Genomic DNA, 15,692 nt, shown 5'->3' with positions numbered 1-15,692 from the left:
AATAAGGATGAGATGTTTTAACCAAGCTTACCACAAACAATTTTCAAAGAACCTCAATTTAACAATCTCTGGGAAATCAAGTGAAAATATATTTCTTCTTCATGAAAGCAATTTTACTTTTCCACCTAGTCTGTAGGGTCATAAGAGTAAGATGTCCAAGAAGAATGTCCTAAAATTACATAGTGTTTCCTAATCTTTCTTTTGAAACAGTTGGGAGAGGGAAAGACTTTTTGAAAGTATGTGCTTTCTCAACATTTGAAATACTTCCAGATTCTGTCATCTTCTTTTCATCTCAACATCAAAGCTGGGAAAGGCTCTTCCACACTGAAGGCAGGTGTGTACATGCCATTCAGCGAGGCACTTCACTGCCCATTAATCTTTCTCTCTCTATTTGCATTTTGAGAATCAAGTACTACTTTGCTATTTCCTTTAGCTTTTAGCCGACCTCTACTCTATTTTATGGCCAGCTGCTGACAATTTTGATAGGTGATCTAGCTCATAAAAACAGCCAAGGAAGGGAGACAGCGAGAAGGGGCTTCACTAGAAGCCTAGTCAGCACATACAAAATGCTAAACATGGCAGAAACACACAAAAGCATATTTTTGAACTAGTTTTTAAAAGGGGGTGGGGGAGTTCTTGCTTTCTGGATGACTAAACTCTAAATTCCCATCATCCTGAAGTCAACGGAAGTAAAAATATAGGAGACAGGATAATATGCGATTGAGGCTCATTCAAAAAATTCAAATTTAGCAAATTGGAAGTAATATGGTGCCTTAGCTCACTGAAAAGCTGCCATATGAGTAAGCCACAATGTCACTCTATTTCTTGTGGCATGCAGAAGTTCCCCAGCCAGGGATGGAACCCATACCACAGCAGTGGCAATGTCACATCTTTAACCTGCTAAGCCACCAGAGAACTTCCAGTGTCAATCTATTTCTAAAACTCCAAGGGCCAGGAAGTGTTTTTCTCAGCCCACATTTCACATTTTTTTATTTGCTGCATTTGTATATTTAACTTTGCTCAAAATTTTCAACTCAGTGCTTTAACTGTTAGTCACCAACTAAAGTGAAATTGATCACATGGAAGAGAAGTCAGAGGTATGGGGATAAGTAATATCTCAAAGAAGGACAAATACAAAGGAATAGTGATTATAGTGAGTTGCATAGTATCTCCCCAAAATTCATGTCCACCCTGAACCTCTGAATGTAACCTTATTTGGAAATATGGACTTTGCAGATGTAATTAGTAAAGGATCTCAAGAGGAAATCATTCTGGGTGTTGGGTGGGTCCTAATCCAATGACAGGTGTCCTTATAAAAAGAGAAGAAGTCACAGAGAGATACACAAAGAATGTGATATGACGAGGAGGGGAGAAAGTGGAGTGATGCCTATATAAGCCAAGAAACATCAGAAATTGCCAGCAAGCAACCACAAGCTAAGGGAGAGGCAATGGAATGGATTCTCCCCCAGAGCCTCCAGAAGGACTTGATCCTGCTAACATCTTCATTTCTGACTTCTGGCCTACTCAACTATGAAAGGAAAAATTCTGGTCGGTTTCAGCTACCCAGTTTATGTTGCTTTATAATGGCAACCTGACAAAAGTAAATGAACACCTGCTGCAGATGGTCTTGAAGAGATCAACCACTGGGATCTGCACTTGGTTGGCTGTAGATACCCTGACATTCTCACCTGAATCCTTCAGCCCAAGGTTGACCTTACCCTGACCCTCACTTACACCTAAAGCCAGCCCTTCCCCTCTTCTCCCTAAGCTTCTGAGCTGTCAGAGGGAATTGGGGAAAACTGCAGGATATGGTGGAAATCGGAGGAGTTTTGGATCAGGCACGGTTAGGTTCAGGGGTGGCCCTGGGCTAAGGAGTCAAGGTTAAGATCCTCATTAGCAATTCCCAGGGACGAGGAAAAACCACAGGTATTTTAGAAAACAAGGCAGTTTTCCGGTCAGTCCCCATTGGGGGCAGCATTATATCTCTTACAAAGAAACATTTATGCTACAGCACATTTCCTACAGCAGTATAGAGTTATAGTACTTTAAAACCCCAACTTTCACACTCTTTATGATGGCACCTCTCAGTCTTGTTCCCGCCTATACACTGTCACATGTGTACACATTCTTGATTTGATACTTCCAATTACACTCATGAGCTTTTCAGATCTTTACCTATTTATCTCCATATCTGTCTGTTCATCTGTCCCTCCACCTACCCATCCTCCACGGATCCATCAATCCATCTATCTATCAATCTTTTATATATTTCTACCTTTTTTATTTTTATTTTGTTTTAAAGTTCTATTGTAGGCTTTGCTGATGGATACAAAATAAAGGCATACAATTGCCACAAGTAAGGCAGGACGTACACACTCTAAGCTGTAAAAACCATTTTAAAATATAAATATTTTTTAATATAGGCTGCCCACATCAATACCTGTGGTGTTAAACAACTTTTCCTGGAGTTCGGTCGTAGCACAGAGGAAACAAATCTGACTAGGTACTGTGGGGTTTTGGGTTTGATCCCTGGCCTTGCTCAGTGGGTTAAGAATCTGGTCTTTGAGCTGTGGTGTAGGTCACAGACACAGCTTGGATCTGGTGTTGCTGTGGCTGTGGAATAGGCTGGCAGCTGTAGCTCCGATTCAACCCCTAGACTGGGAACCTCCATATGCCACAGGTGCGGCCCTAAAAAGCAAAACAAACAAACAAAACTTTTCCCTTGAGTAGTAGACAAAACCCATCCATGACCTCATACACACTGGCATCTCCGTGCAATTCCTTTACCTAATCTACTCTCGACCACCCACATTCATCACAACTCCCTCTGTCCCGACATAGGCTCAGGGGAAATGGGGAGGTAGGTAACCCAGAACATCCGACCTGCATGAGTACTGTGCAGACAGCCGGGCTCCAGTGAGGGCCACCTGGGCCCCACAAACACACATCCTCACCCACAGTCACACACGTCCCTTAAAAAAGCATGAATATAGACACTGACCGGACACCAAAGGACCTGTACATCACGTCACTCTGCTCGCCGATGGCCACTCCACACTGGGTACAAATCACAGGCGAAGACGTGACGGGATCTCAGGTGATGGTAGCAGTTGAATTGATAGCAGGTGAATTGTCCTCAGGCTGCTGGTGTGAGTGGTGGTCCTGCCTAGAGGTCAGGACAGAGTCTGGGGCCACCTTTAATTTCTTCTAAGCAAAGGGCAGAGCATCCACTTGGGGCAGTAAGCCCCGCTTAACAGGGCAGAAGGCTGAGGAGGAAGGAATGGAGCCCATGGTGAAGCGGCTTGTGCGCTATGCCCGTGCGCAGGCCAGGCAGCCATCCTGGAAAACAGTAAGTCAACAAGGAAAGGGGAAGGGGCAGGAGCCAAGGACAGCTCTGCCCTCAGCCAGACCATGCAGGGTCCCAACAAGCACCAAACCATACATCAGCCAAAGGGGCAACAGGCCTGCCCCTGCCACAGAGCTAGGCATCCAGAGGAATAGCAACTGAAAGGCAGGAAGCAGGTCCCATCTCCACTGCTTCGAGCTGTGCTTCTATACCAACAAGCTCTAGGAGTAACACCTGTGGCAGGAGAGGCTTCTGGCAAAGCTGTGGAGACTGTGCCCGGCCTAGTGCATAGGAACTGGTGCTAGTGTGCTAGGCTAGAAGGTTATGAAACACAGGGTAACAGACACTTCAGGTGACCACAGACTATAAAACCCCTCTCAGAGATGACAAACTGAACCTGGGCCTTGGGAAGGCCACCCCGGAAGCTCAAACAGGTAGTCAACACTGACAAATAAATTCTGCAAACGAGTTCTCATATACGTGTCACACCCACTCATACTCTTGCTCCAAAAACCTGGAAAGCCTGGCTCCAGCGCTTCTCAGATTCTCAGGAAAACAGAGACCTTGGACCCAGCTCTATCAACAGCAGGGGTGTGGTTACCTGGCTAAAGGCAATCAACTCACCTTGTAGAGAAATACCAAACTCGTCATCTGGCTTGTTAGAAATTTCTCTCAACTCTGGGGGAAGTGGTCGTGGTGGTAGGGGGAGGGCTCCTGAAAGCCCACGCAGGATCTGAGTGCACAGCAGGGCGGGGAAGGGAGGGTGGGGTGCACTTGCGAGCCCCCTGACTGCTCAGGGGTGGGGGTGGGCCTGGTCATCTGGGCACTTAACGTGGATCCATCACAGGCTTAGTCCGCTCCTACTCCTCAGCCTCGTCCAGGTGGTGGGAGTGCGTGGCCACCCCGCCTGTGGCCTCCAGGAGAGCATTCAGGTCCCAAGCCATCCTGGGCCTCATACAGCAAAATATTCTGGGTCTCCCATAGATGTGTGCTTCAGGGAACTCCACCTTGGCTTGTTTCTTCTTGGTGGTGTAGATGAGGGAGGTACAGCAGACATCAGTCCTCTTGAGGGCCTGGACACAGAAGAACCAGCAGCAGATTTCACCCCCAGTGGCATCCTTTCTGATCAAGACCCTTCCCTTAAAGCTCAGAGGCAACTTATCAAACAGCTCGATGCTTCTCAACATTTCGTCAGAATCGTTGGTGTATAAGAATTTGTCATTATTCTGTTGTAGAGCAACTTCCCGGCTGGCTTATTTGAAGTCTTTGTAAGTTTTGATTCTTCCTTGGGTGAGGTCATGACAAGAACTTTGCAGAAAGGCTCACAAGTAGCTTTGTTTTGCAGGGCTACCTGGCACTCTTCCACCAGGCTCTGGACAAGGTAGTTGGCTTCTTCCAGCAGAGCCTCAATCTCCTGATGGCTGTCTGGGGAGGGGACATCCCCTCCTGCAGGTAGTCGAGTGTCAAGATCATACCACCGTGCTTCCCACACCCGTCAATGAGGATCCAGCCTTGGCTGTGGGTGAGCACCTCCATGTCCCTGCTGAACATGGCTTTCAGCATGGTCCTGCTGGGTCAGCGTCTGCATGGGGGTGCAGTAGAGGGCTCTGCCCACATTCAGCTTCCTGTATTTGGAGCTGGGGCTCATGCCCTTGAAAGAAGTGATGCGGGTCTCAGCTGCTGGCACTGCTGAGCTCACCACACTTTCTCCTGACATCTCTTCCATGAAAAATCAGAGGACGCCAGAGTCTCCAAACCTGGACTCTTATCTCTACCTTTTTAAAAAAGTCATTTTATTGAAGTATGATTGACATGTCAAAAGTTGTATATATTTAATGTATAGAACTTGATGAGTCTGGAGATTAGTATACACCCATGAAACAATCACAACATTCAATGCCTAAACATATCTATCACCTCCTAAAGATTAGAACACTGAAAATTTCCTTGATAACTTGTCTTATTCAGGTCTCACAAAACATACTATGAAGAAGGTATAATGTGTGTATATATACATATATATATGAATTTTAAAAATAATATTTATGTATTTCTGATTATAGAAAAGCAATTACATATACTCCTTATTGACTATAAACGATGTGTAAAAACTGCTATGTACTCTTTATTGTTTTATACACACACATATATACATATACATTATAAATTCCAAGTATTTACACTACTCATGTACTTGTTATCCCTAATAGGACTATTATGCAATATATGTAGCAGGAGAAATCTGTACTATGCTCTCTTCCCAGTCTTTCTTTTTCACCCACAGTATTCTTCCATTCCACCTAAGTCTCGGGCATCACCTGTGGCTTCAGGAAAGCACTGTCAGAACGAAAGTGTCAACTTCTTGGCTTTTGAGATTGAAAAGGGATATGGGAAAATACATGACCCATAAGGAGCAGGTTTCCTCACCCCGAAGGAGGAGGGATGGAAAGGAGTGGAGAGGAAGCAGGGAGTTCAGTGGCAGAGACTGGGGGAGTGAAAGCACTGTGCCGTCCTCCGTATGCCACGTCGCAGGGCAGGAGGAACTCCACAGAGGCCCCAGAAGGATGTGAGGGCTCCGAAAGCCTGGGCAGGTGATGAGACTTAGAGCTGACCCCATGCCTAATGTGACTCGGGAGTAAGAGGACAGATGGTTGTTCACAGGGGTTTCTTCACAGACAGGGATGGGTCAGTCTCCATGGCCCTGAGTTCAGCATAGGATAGAAGCTGAGAAGGATGTGGAAGCAGGTGAGAGAAGGCCTGGCCTTGAGAGGCCTTGCAGCTCGGTTGAGGGCAGGTGGTGGTGGGTGGGGCTGCAGTCCTGAGCTTCTGAGACGAATCACTGCAGACCATTTGTAGTAAAAATGCCTGAGAACCAGCTACTTCCCCAACCACTAATCCTTTCTCAATTCATCAGCCACCTGCAACTGAGATGAACTCTCACAGGATGGATATAAGGACTGTAAATTTCTGCCACTCACTAGTAGGATCTACCGAGGAGGTAAATTGGGCTTAAATTTTAAAAAAAGATTGTATTTCCTGCTCATCTGAATGTGTGGACTGAGATTTGTATCCATGACAACAGTTCCTCACAGCTTATTCAATCATTCCTCAACCAGTGGAGGTTAAGGTTGCTCTGCCCACTCACCGGAAGCTATTAAGACTCCATCAAGGGAGTTCCTATCATGGCTCAGTGGTAAGGAACCCGACTAATATTCATGAGGACGTGGGTTTCATTTCTGGCAACGGGTTAAGGATCTGGCATTGCCATGAGCTATGGTGTAGGTTTCAGACGCGGCTTGGATCTGGCATTGCTGTGCGCTTGTGGTGTAGATTCAACTCCTAGCCTGGGAACCTCCATATGCCCTGGGTGCAGCCCTAAAAAGACAAAAATTAAAAATAAAAGGCTCTATCAAGATAGCGCTTTCCCTTCTTTCAGCTAGAATAAACTCAGCTTTACCTTCCCAACAGGTCAATATTTTCTAGGAGCCAGCATTCCAGAGATCATGGTTGAGTTTGGATTTGTCAGGGATGTTCCCATCTGAGGGCCTTTGCTCTGGCTTTTCTCTTTGCCTAGATCACTTTCCTCCGTAACAGCATGGTTTGCCCCTCGCTACCACAGATCTCTGCTCAAATGTCCCCTTATCAGAGAAAGAGCTCTTCCCGGGCTTATGCAATGGTAACTCCACATTCCCGCCATTCTCTGTTCCCCCTTACCTTGCTTTTATTAACAGCCCTTTCATTACTTGATATGCTACATATTTGTTTTGTTTACTCTGTCTCTCTCACTAAAATGAAAGCTATACAAGGATAGGGACTTTGTTTTCTCCTCTGCTATATCCCCTGTGCTCACACTACTGGGTCCTCGGCAAATATCTGTTGAATCAATGAATGTAAATATTTTCTATGGAGACTTTTTGTTTCAACTTTCTGCATTTATTTCTCTTTTTAAATAGTGGATCCGGAGTTCCCGTCGTGGCGCAGTGGTTAACGAATCCGACTAGGAACCATGAGGTTGCGGGTTCGGTCCCTGCCCTTGCTCAGTGGTTTAACGATCCGGCGTTGCCGTGAGCTGTGGTGTAGGTTGCAGACACGGCTCGGATCCCACGTTGCTGTGGCTCTGGCGTAGGCCGGTGGCTACAGCTCCTATTCGACCCCTAGCCTGGGAACCTCCATATGCCGCGGGAGCGGCCCAAGAAATAGCAGCAACAACAACAACAACAAAAGACAAAAAGACAAAAGACAAAAAAAAAAATAGTGGATCCTTGAACGACACAGGTTTAAACTGCATGGGTCCACTTGCACCTACATCTTTTTCCATAGTAAATACTATAGTACTACACAATCCATGGTTGGCTGACTCCATGGATGTGGAACTGCAGACACAGAGTGCCCTTGGCTAGGGAGGGCTGATTATAAGTTACAGGCAGATTTCTAACCACACGGAGAGTCAGAGCCCCTAACCTCTGCATTGTTCAATGGTCAATTCTATTGCCTTTCGGTTTCTCTGTAATACATTTCATGATAAACAGGAAAGATGTTTTATATTACTCCCTATTCTCAGTGTTTGACATATAATAAATGCTCAATAAATGTTTATTAAAGGAGGAAAAGAAGGAAGAAAGGCATAAATGAATGAATAAGACGTACCACAACAATGATGTGGCTGAGGGCAGTGTGGATAAAGTAACCCCAACCTCTTTTTTGATCTCCCCCGCTCCCCCAATCCCTGCCCTCCAGGATGGCCCATCCAAATTGTTAGCTGGGTACTTGGATATGCAAAAGTTAGCTGATTAGGGTATATAGCTACAAAGAGATGAATTTCTCTTCCATAAAAAAAAATGGAAAAATTTGGATGGTGGGGACTAAATGGGGAAAAAGAAAGAAGTCCCAAACCAGAAAGGAACAGGAAAAAAGAAGATCCTGAAAAGGAAAATGTGAACTATTAGGCAACAAAGCACTTTTAAGAACACATTACATTTTACACTTCATTTAAGTTGTCTGTATCACTGTACTATAAACTCCCTGTGACCTAAAGCATCAAGAAATTCAGCCACCCTCACAGAGGCCTCAGGTGAATGGTTTTTATGTGTGAAAATCAAGGAAAGGAATAAATTCCCCAAATGACTCAAATCAAAGGAAAGCCAAAATAAAGCCACAGTGCAAGACACAGGCTGGAGAACACGATTCAGAGGAGGAAGGGTATCAAAGCCAGAGGAGACCATAAGAACTTTGCAGAACTCCTGCGAAGGATGTGAGATTTTCTACGGGGCATGGGGTGGTGGTGCTGCCAGTGTTATCCAGTTCTTAAGGAGGCAGGGAGGCCCCACTGACACCTGGCTCACCCAAATAACAGTCTCCCAGTTTCAGCCTAAGCATCCTTGGGGCCTTGCCTTCCTATAGGTCCCTCGGCTCTTGAGACCCACATCACCACAAAGATGGCACAACTGGTAAAAAGACCTATGGTGTTTTGGCCTCTTCTAATATGCAAGTCTGTGCATGGAACAGCCATGAACACATATATGTGTTTCACTTCCCCGACTTACTTTCCCAATTAGATTGCCAGTTTAAAAGACTGCTTTCCCATCCTCTCCTCTCTTGGGCTTTAGCTTTTCCTCTACCTCTTAGCTTATTTAGCATCTCATGTACCTATTAGGAAAAGAAATGCTACCACATCCAAAACGTATAAAGGTTCCAAAGATAACTTGATTTGGCAGGTCACTAAATATGCTGGTATACATGTCACCCCAAGGGAGGGCAGAATAGCTCTGGCTGACAGCGAGGAGGCCGGAAGGACAGATAACTCCAAGTTAAGGAACTGATATTGATAAAACGACAATAATGCTAGAACAAGAAATTAGCCAAGTCTTGAATTCTTTTCTTTTGAACAGAAAAATGGAAGAAGCTAAGTTAAAAAAAAAAAAAAAAAGGGATTCAACAAACAACTTATCCTGAGCCACTAGAGTGATCCTACTTTAGTGATGCTAACTAACTCTCATCTTATTTAATTTGTTTGTTTGTTTGTTTGTTTGTTTTTGTTTGTTTTTTCTAGGGCCAACTCCCTCGGCATATGGAGGTTCCCAGGCTAGGGGTCCAATCGGAGCTGCAGCCACTGGTCTACGCCACAGCCACAGCAACTTGGGATCGAGCCGCGTCTGCCACCTACACCACAGCTCACGGCAATGCCGGATCCTTAACCCACTGAGCAAGGCCAGGGATCGGACCTGCAACCTCATGGTTCCTAGTTAGATTCGTTAACCACTGAGCCACGACAGGAACTCCTTTTTTTAGGGTTTTGTTTGTTTGTTTGTTTTTCATCTTATTTAATTTTAAAGTCAGTTTATCCAGGCAGAGAGGATGACTCACTTCCTCTAGCCACTAAGCATATTAATGATGGTACCTGGGCAGCACATGGGTTCTCTGACTCCAGTTTGCATGTTCTTTCCATCTGTTTACATTGCCTGCATCCTTGCATTAGCTGCAAATTCTCTGAAACCAGTCTTGTAAACAACAACAAGACGGTCTGCTCAGACTGGTGCTGTGATTGGCATAGAGTCACTGGAAACCAAAGTTGCCCATTGCTATCCAGTATGCACTCACGAGGGCATTCCAGCACACAGGATCCAGTCTCCTCAAAAATGTCTATGGACAGACAGGGCAAAGGAGGGCTGAGGGACAATTACAGACAAGCAAACAATTTCACAAAATCTAGCTGTACCAAATTCTACAAAGCCGTGATGAACCCTTGAGGTCTTCCGCAGCTTGGATTCATAAGATTTTATTTTAAAAAACCCCTCTTCTCTCTAAATTAGATCCTCCAAATATTAAAGCCCTATGTGGTTATCTTTACTAATCAGGAAAGTGAAGGACACATTTTCTCAGAACAATGTGAGCCCTTAGGTGCTTAACAAAAAATATCTATTACAACCAGAGAATCCTTTAAATAGAAGAAAAGTGTGTAAACTGGAGAACTTGACCCAACCTCTTTCTTGGATTGACTTCTCCAGAGTAAGAGAATGTGCACCCTTGGGAGAAAGGGATTGAATAAACACAGGGCATCAGATCTCCTTTTCCAATGCTTCTGGAATTTTCTCTCTTTTCTTTCTTTCACTTTTTAGGGCCGCATCTGCGGCATATGGAGGCTCCCAGGCTAAGGGTAGAATCAGAGCTACAGCCACCGGCCTACATGACAGCCACAGCAATGCTAGATCCAAGCTGTGTCTGCAACCTACACCACAGCTCATGGCAATGCCAGATCCTTAACCCACTGAGCGAGGCCAGGCATCGAACCCACATTCTCATGGATCCTAGTTAGGTTCGTTAACTGCTGAGCTATGAAGGGAATTCCTGCTTCTGGAATTTTCTGATGAAACAGAAACATCCCAATTGTCAGCCCCTTTCACCACTCCTGGCCCCCTCCATCCTTCTTCTCACTGGCATTTCACAAGGATATTAGGTCAGAAAGGAACCATCTACTAGGACATAATGGAATTTTTCCTCCTTGGGTCAGTCTCTTTGACCAGTGGTATCTTAGTCCTTTGCTTCAGCAACTCTAGTGAGAAACATCGAGAATCTGTAGGACGGCTGTTCACTTCTTCCTTGCCTGTAGGATCATTACAGTGGTTCAGGTTGTTTGTTGAATCCCTCTTTTTTTAGCTTAGCTTCTTCCATTTTTCTATTCAAAAGAAGAGAATTCAAGACTTGGCTAATCTCTTGTTCTTATCAAGGGCTGGAGGATGGTCAATGGCTGTTTAGGACTCTGTGACCTCATGAGATCTAATAGGCTTCCTTTCAATCAGGAAAGCTGGATTTTGAAATCCTTAGCCCAGTGTTTATTGATTGCCTTCCATTTTTAAACAGTTATTGAGCACTTACTGTGTATAGAGAGGCTGCAGTAATGCAGGACTAGGAAGTAACCTCTGTCCCCACAGGAGCAGCACAGTACAGCACAGGCTTTGGACAAAAACTGAAGTGAACCCCTGGGACTTGGGACTATAGAAAGTAGGCAAAGTACTAGCCTCCTCTGATCTTCGGTTTACTCATCTGTAAAGTGGGGTAACAATACTCACAAAAATGTAGGACTCTGGTTAATGAATGCACATGGACCTCTGGGCACAGACCCTTATGTTTAGCATGCAATCTATAAATACTAGTTGCTTCATTATAATTTAGTGGGATACATACACATACATGCTCATTAATAATATGGTGCTCAAGGAAAAGGTAGGTGAATACGAAATTACCTGGCTTCCAGGTTTCTGACAAAAACCCTGAAATAAAGGTAGCGTCTTAGAACATTCATCTGACCATTCACACATATTCAGGTGACTTCTACAGCCAGAACTTATACATTCTTATGAGAGAGGAGCTATCCATCCCCATTCCTAAGAGAGTGTCTGAGTTTTGTGGCTACATGGTAAAGCCTGGATGCAGTGCCACCCATATTAACTCCAAATTCTCTATTCTTTTAACTTCAGAATACTGCTTCCTATATTCCTACTGTTGGGTACTACAGGAGCTCTGAACCTGGTGCAAAATGTATTTAAAAAAGCAGATTCACCAGGTCTCTGTGTCTGAAAGTGAGCCAGCGAGGCAGACCTTCCTAGCTCTTGCCCAGCTTTCTTCCCCCCAGCACACACACACATTTACACAAAGGTATATACAGACACACATACATGCTCACACACTCGTGTCCCCAAGCATACCAAATAGGTATGCCATTAGTAGAAGTCTCCAGAGTCAGGCTGGCAAAGCAGAAGTTATATAGTAAAGAGACATCCTTAGCTGTCTTGGAGACCAACACCACCTGTTTAACAGGTCCATGGACTGGCTGGCTTGCCTTCTACACCATGGTTCCAGCTAGCAATGATGGGCTGCTGGGCTTCTGGGTTATTAAGATAGAATGCGGAGATGGAATCAAGCAGATCTATGACTGGCACTCGAGCATAATCACAAATGTAAGGACTCTAATTAGGGGAAGGAGGAGCTGCTTTCTCAGAAAAGAGTTAGCAGTTTGGGCATTTCCAAGCACAGAGTAAGACTCCAAACAAACAAACAAACAAACAAACAAACAAACAAACAAACTTCAGCAACAACATGAAAGAATATCTCAAGCTGCCCTCAGCAAGTCCCTTCAGATTCAGGGCAATTTCAAACAGGAATCCTCAATGTTTCACTTTAAGGTGCACCTGAATATTTCTCATATTGACCTGGCATATCTCAAGGATAATTTTGGAGTATCTGGAAGAATTTGGTCAGTGTGTGTGTGTGTGTGTGTGTGTGTGTGTGTGTGTGTGTGTACATGCACATACATGGATTCATTGGCTGAGTGGGAGACTGAGAATGTGGGAAAAGCTATGCTGAAAGGATTTTTAAAGGATTGAAAATAAGTGATTGGCAATAATACAGCTGATTCATGAAAGGAGGGAGAGCTATAACAGCCACACCATTGCTGGTGTGGCGGAACACTGGGGGTGGGAGTTCCTAGCAATCATCAAGGGTCACTGGCCTCTCAGAGAAGCAGGAGCAGGTGCTTCTCAGTTCACCCTGTGGGGAAAGAAACAGAGTCAGAAGGGTGGGCAAGGGCTAGATCTGCTAGAAAGTGGAAATGATTGATTAAAACAACTGCTTTCTTTTTCTTGCCCTTTGTCTCTTCTCTCTCTTTCCTCCTCCTCCTGCTGCTCCTTCCTTTCCTTCTCATGTTTTCATGAAAATGTATCCCACAGCCAAAAATGAGGTGAGTGGGCAGAACTTCTGAATAACGTGACAAAAGTGAAGCATTTACATATTTTCATTCTTCCCCACCCCAGAACACATGCAGGTCACTCCACTTATGAGCATCAAAGGCTGGCAGGATGTCAGCTTAACAACACACATTTATAAACCACCTGGAAACTGCCTAACTACCATTCTCCAAGCCCACACCTTGGCCCTTTCATTCAATGCCTAAATATAACTCAATTTTTCTGTGACTTTCCACAAATGGACCATTTGCATTATCATTATTTTTTATTCTTAAAAGAAAGTAAGTATGCCTCTGAAGTTTAAACACTTAAAATTATGAGAAGGAAAAAAGGCATGATCCTTCGCCTTACCATTAAGTTCAAAAATTAAGAAACAAAAGCTTTAGCGCAAAAAACTCCAGTGCAAAATCTCCTACACTTATATAAATGCTGCATTAGTCAAATATTCAGGGTAGGTAGCTAAAATTTGGGAAAGTTCCCCATTACACTTTTTAAAAAAATTTTTATGGCCGTACCTGTGGCAAATGGAAGCTCCTAGGCTAGGGGGTCAAATCAGAGCTGCAGGACCTCGACACAGCCACAGCCACAGCCACACTGGATCCTGCACCACAGCTTGCGGCAATGCCATATTCTTAACCCACTAAGGGAGGTCAGGGACTGAACCACATCCTCACACAGCCACACTGGATCCTGCACCACAGCTTGCGGCAATGCCATATCCTTAACCCACTAAGGGAGGTCAGGGACTGAACCACATCCTCACGGACATTATGTGAGGTTCTTAACCCACTGAGTCACAATGGGAACTCCCCATTACACTTTTTAAAGCAGTGTTTCCTTTTCTAAGCCCTTTAACAGATCTCTAGAGAAAGCATCTTTCAGACATTGTGTAAAGACTAATCGCCCTCTCATGCCAGCAAAGAATGCCTCTTCTCAAGGTATTGGTAGTGGTGTGTTTTCCTCTTGCCAGAGTCACAGAAGTTAACCCCTGGATTCTCCAGCAGATGATAATTATCAACACAAGAGTCCTGATACTTACACAAAGTGGTTCCTTGGAAGTTTCTGGTGGTTGGTCATTCCCAGAAAAGGTCATTGTCAAGATTTAAGGAACAGTCCTTCTCAAAGCCGGAAGTTACCCAATTATCCCAGCCTTCCAGTATCCAGACTATTCAAAGACAGAGGCTGGAATAGAAATGGAACTACACCTCAAATCATCTTAAATCAAATTGGCCTAAATTCTTACACTGAATGTAAGATGTGATGGATGCCTAGAGAATATCTAATCCCGTTTTACAGATGAAGGAGCCCAGATACAGAAAAGAGAACAAAATTTGCTAAATAATAGTTACTATTTATCAAGCATTTACTACATTCTACAGATTATGCCAAATTATTTAGCTACATTATTTCATTTAATGTTTTCAACAATGCCACGAGGTGGATTCTAGCAGGATCTCCATTTTATATGAGGAAAGTAAAGCTTGAAAGCTGAGTGAGTGCCCCAAATCTTGTAACTGACAAATGAGAGCATAAGTGTCGTGTAGACTCCAAAGTTTGGGCTTTAAATCTCTCCAGACACAGGTCACATAGCAAAGGAATGGCAGGGTCAGGATTAGAAGCAAACCTGGGATTCCTAGACCAGTGCTTTAGCACCACCACGCTCTAACAATGACTGTGAGAGCTTCACTAGCTATAGCCCAGAGATCTGATTCAGATCCAGAAAGAGGCTTTAGGTAGACCTGGTCTACAGAATGAGCTCTGCTGAAAGGAGTGCCCTGGGATCTGGTCTCAGATGGGAAGGTTTAGACTATGTTTATAAGACTAGACTTCCTGTAATAAATCCGCAGTCTATCCCAGTGTGGACCTGACAATGAGAAGTTAGAGAATTTTTCTTCCTGCCTTTATTTTTCCTGGATATGACTTGATATTAAACTTCTAAAATGTCCTGTATTAAGCCAATGTAGTAGAAGTTTGGTAGGGTAAAAAGGCTGATAGTTTTTATTTGCCTAAAGTTGCAATTCATTTGGCAAGCATTCAGTTAACCTCCATGCTCACTCTGGTAACCAGGGGATATTAAGATTTGGCTGCTTTTCTAGCAGAAATATTTTGCAAGGCACAAATTGTAAAATTATATGTGTTCTTTTTAAAACTTGGATTCTGTACATGACAGATTCCTTAAGAATGGATTCTACCAACATTAGCAGTTCTCACTGTTACAAAACCACTCCCTTGACACAGTTTATTACTATAGCATCTTACTCACCCCTGTTGCTGTGTGCCAGCTAAATTTGCTTCCTCCATTTACTCTGCCAAGCCATCTCATCTTGGTTCTAAACCTACTTGTTACAAGAAACCACTTCTTGGTATTGGGTTATTATTTTATTTTATTTTATTTTTGTCTTTTTGCTATTTCTTTGGGCCGCTCCCACGGCATATGGAGGTTCCCAGGCTAGGGGTCCAATTGGAGCTGTAGCCACTGGCCTACGCCAGAGCCACAGCAACGCGGGATCCGAGCCGCGTCTGCAACCTACACCACAGCTCACGGCAACGCCGGATCGTTAACCCACTGAGCAAGGCCAGGGACCGAACCCGCAACCTCATGGTTC

General features: G+C 44.3%; 1 pseudogene; it reads right to left on the bottom strand.

Annotated features, from left to right (window-relative positions):
• Positions 1-4,031: 4,031 nt before the first annotated feature.
• On the bottom strand, positions 4,032-5,167 carry LOC146403554 (BTB/POZ domain-containing adapter for CUL3-mediated RhoA degradation protein 3 pseudogene; annotated as a pseudogene).
• Positions 5,168-15,692: the final 10,525 nt, after the last annotated feature.

This window comes from Sus scrofa, chromosome 5 (genome assembly GCF_054392235.1).
Source record: "Sus scrofa isolate SSC_HxYL_T2T_F1_AM1 chromosome 5, Sscrofa_HxYL_maternal_Yorkshire_Landrace_v2.0, whole genome shotgun sequence".
Taxonomy (NCBI): Eukaryota; Metazoa; Chordata; class Mammalia; order Artiodactyla; family Suidae; genus Sus; species Sus scrofa.
Note: the sequence above shows the minus strand (reverse complement) of the source record. Positions and strands in the feature narration are given on the sequence as shown.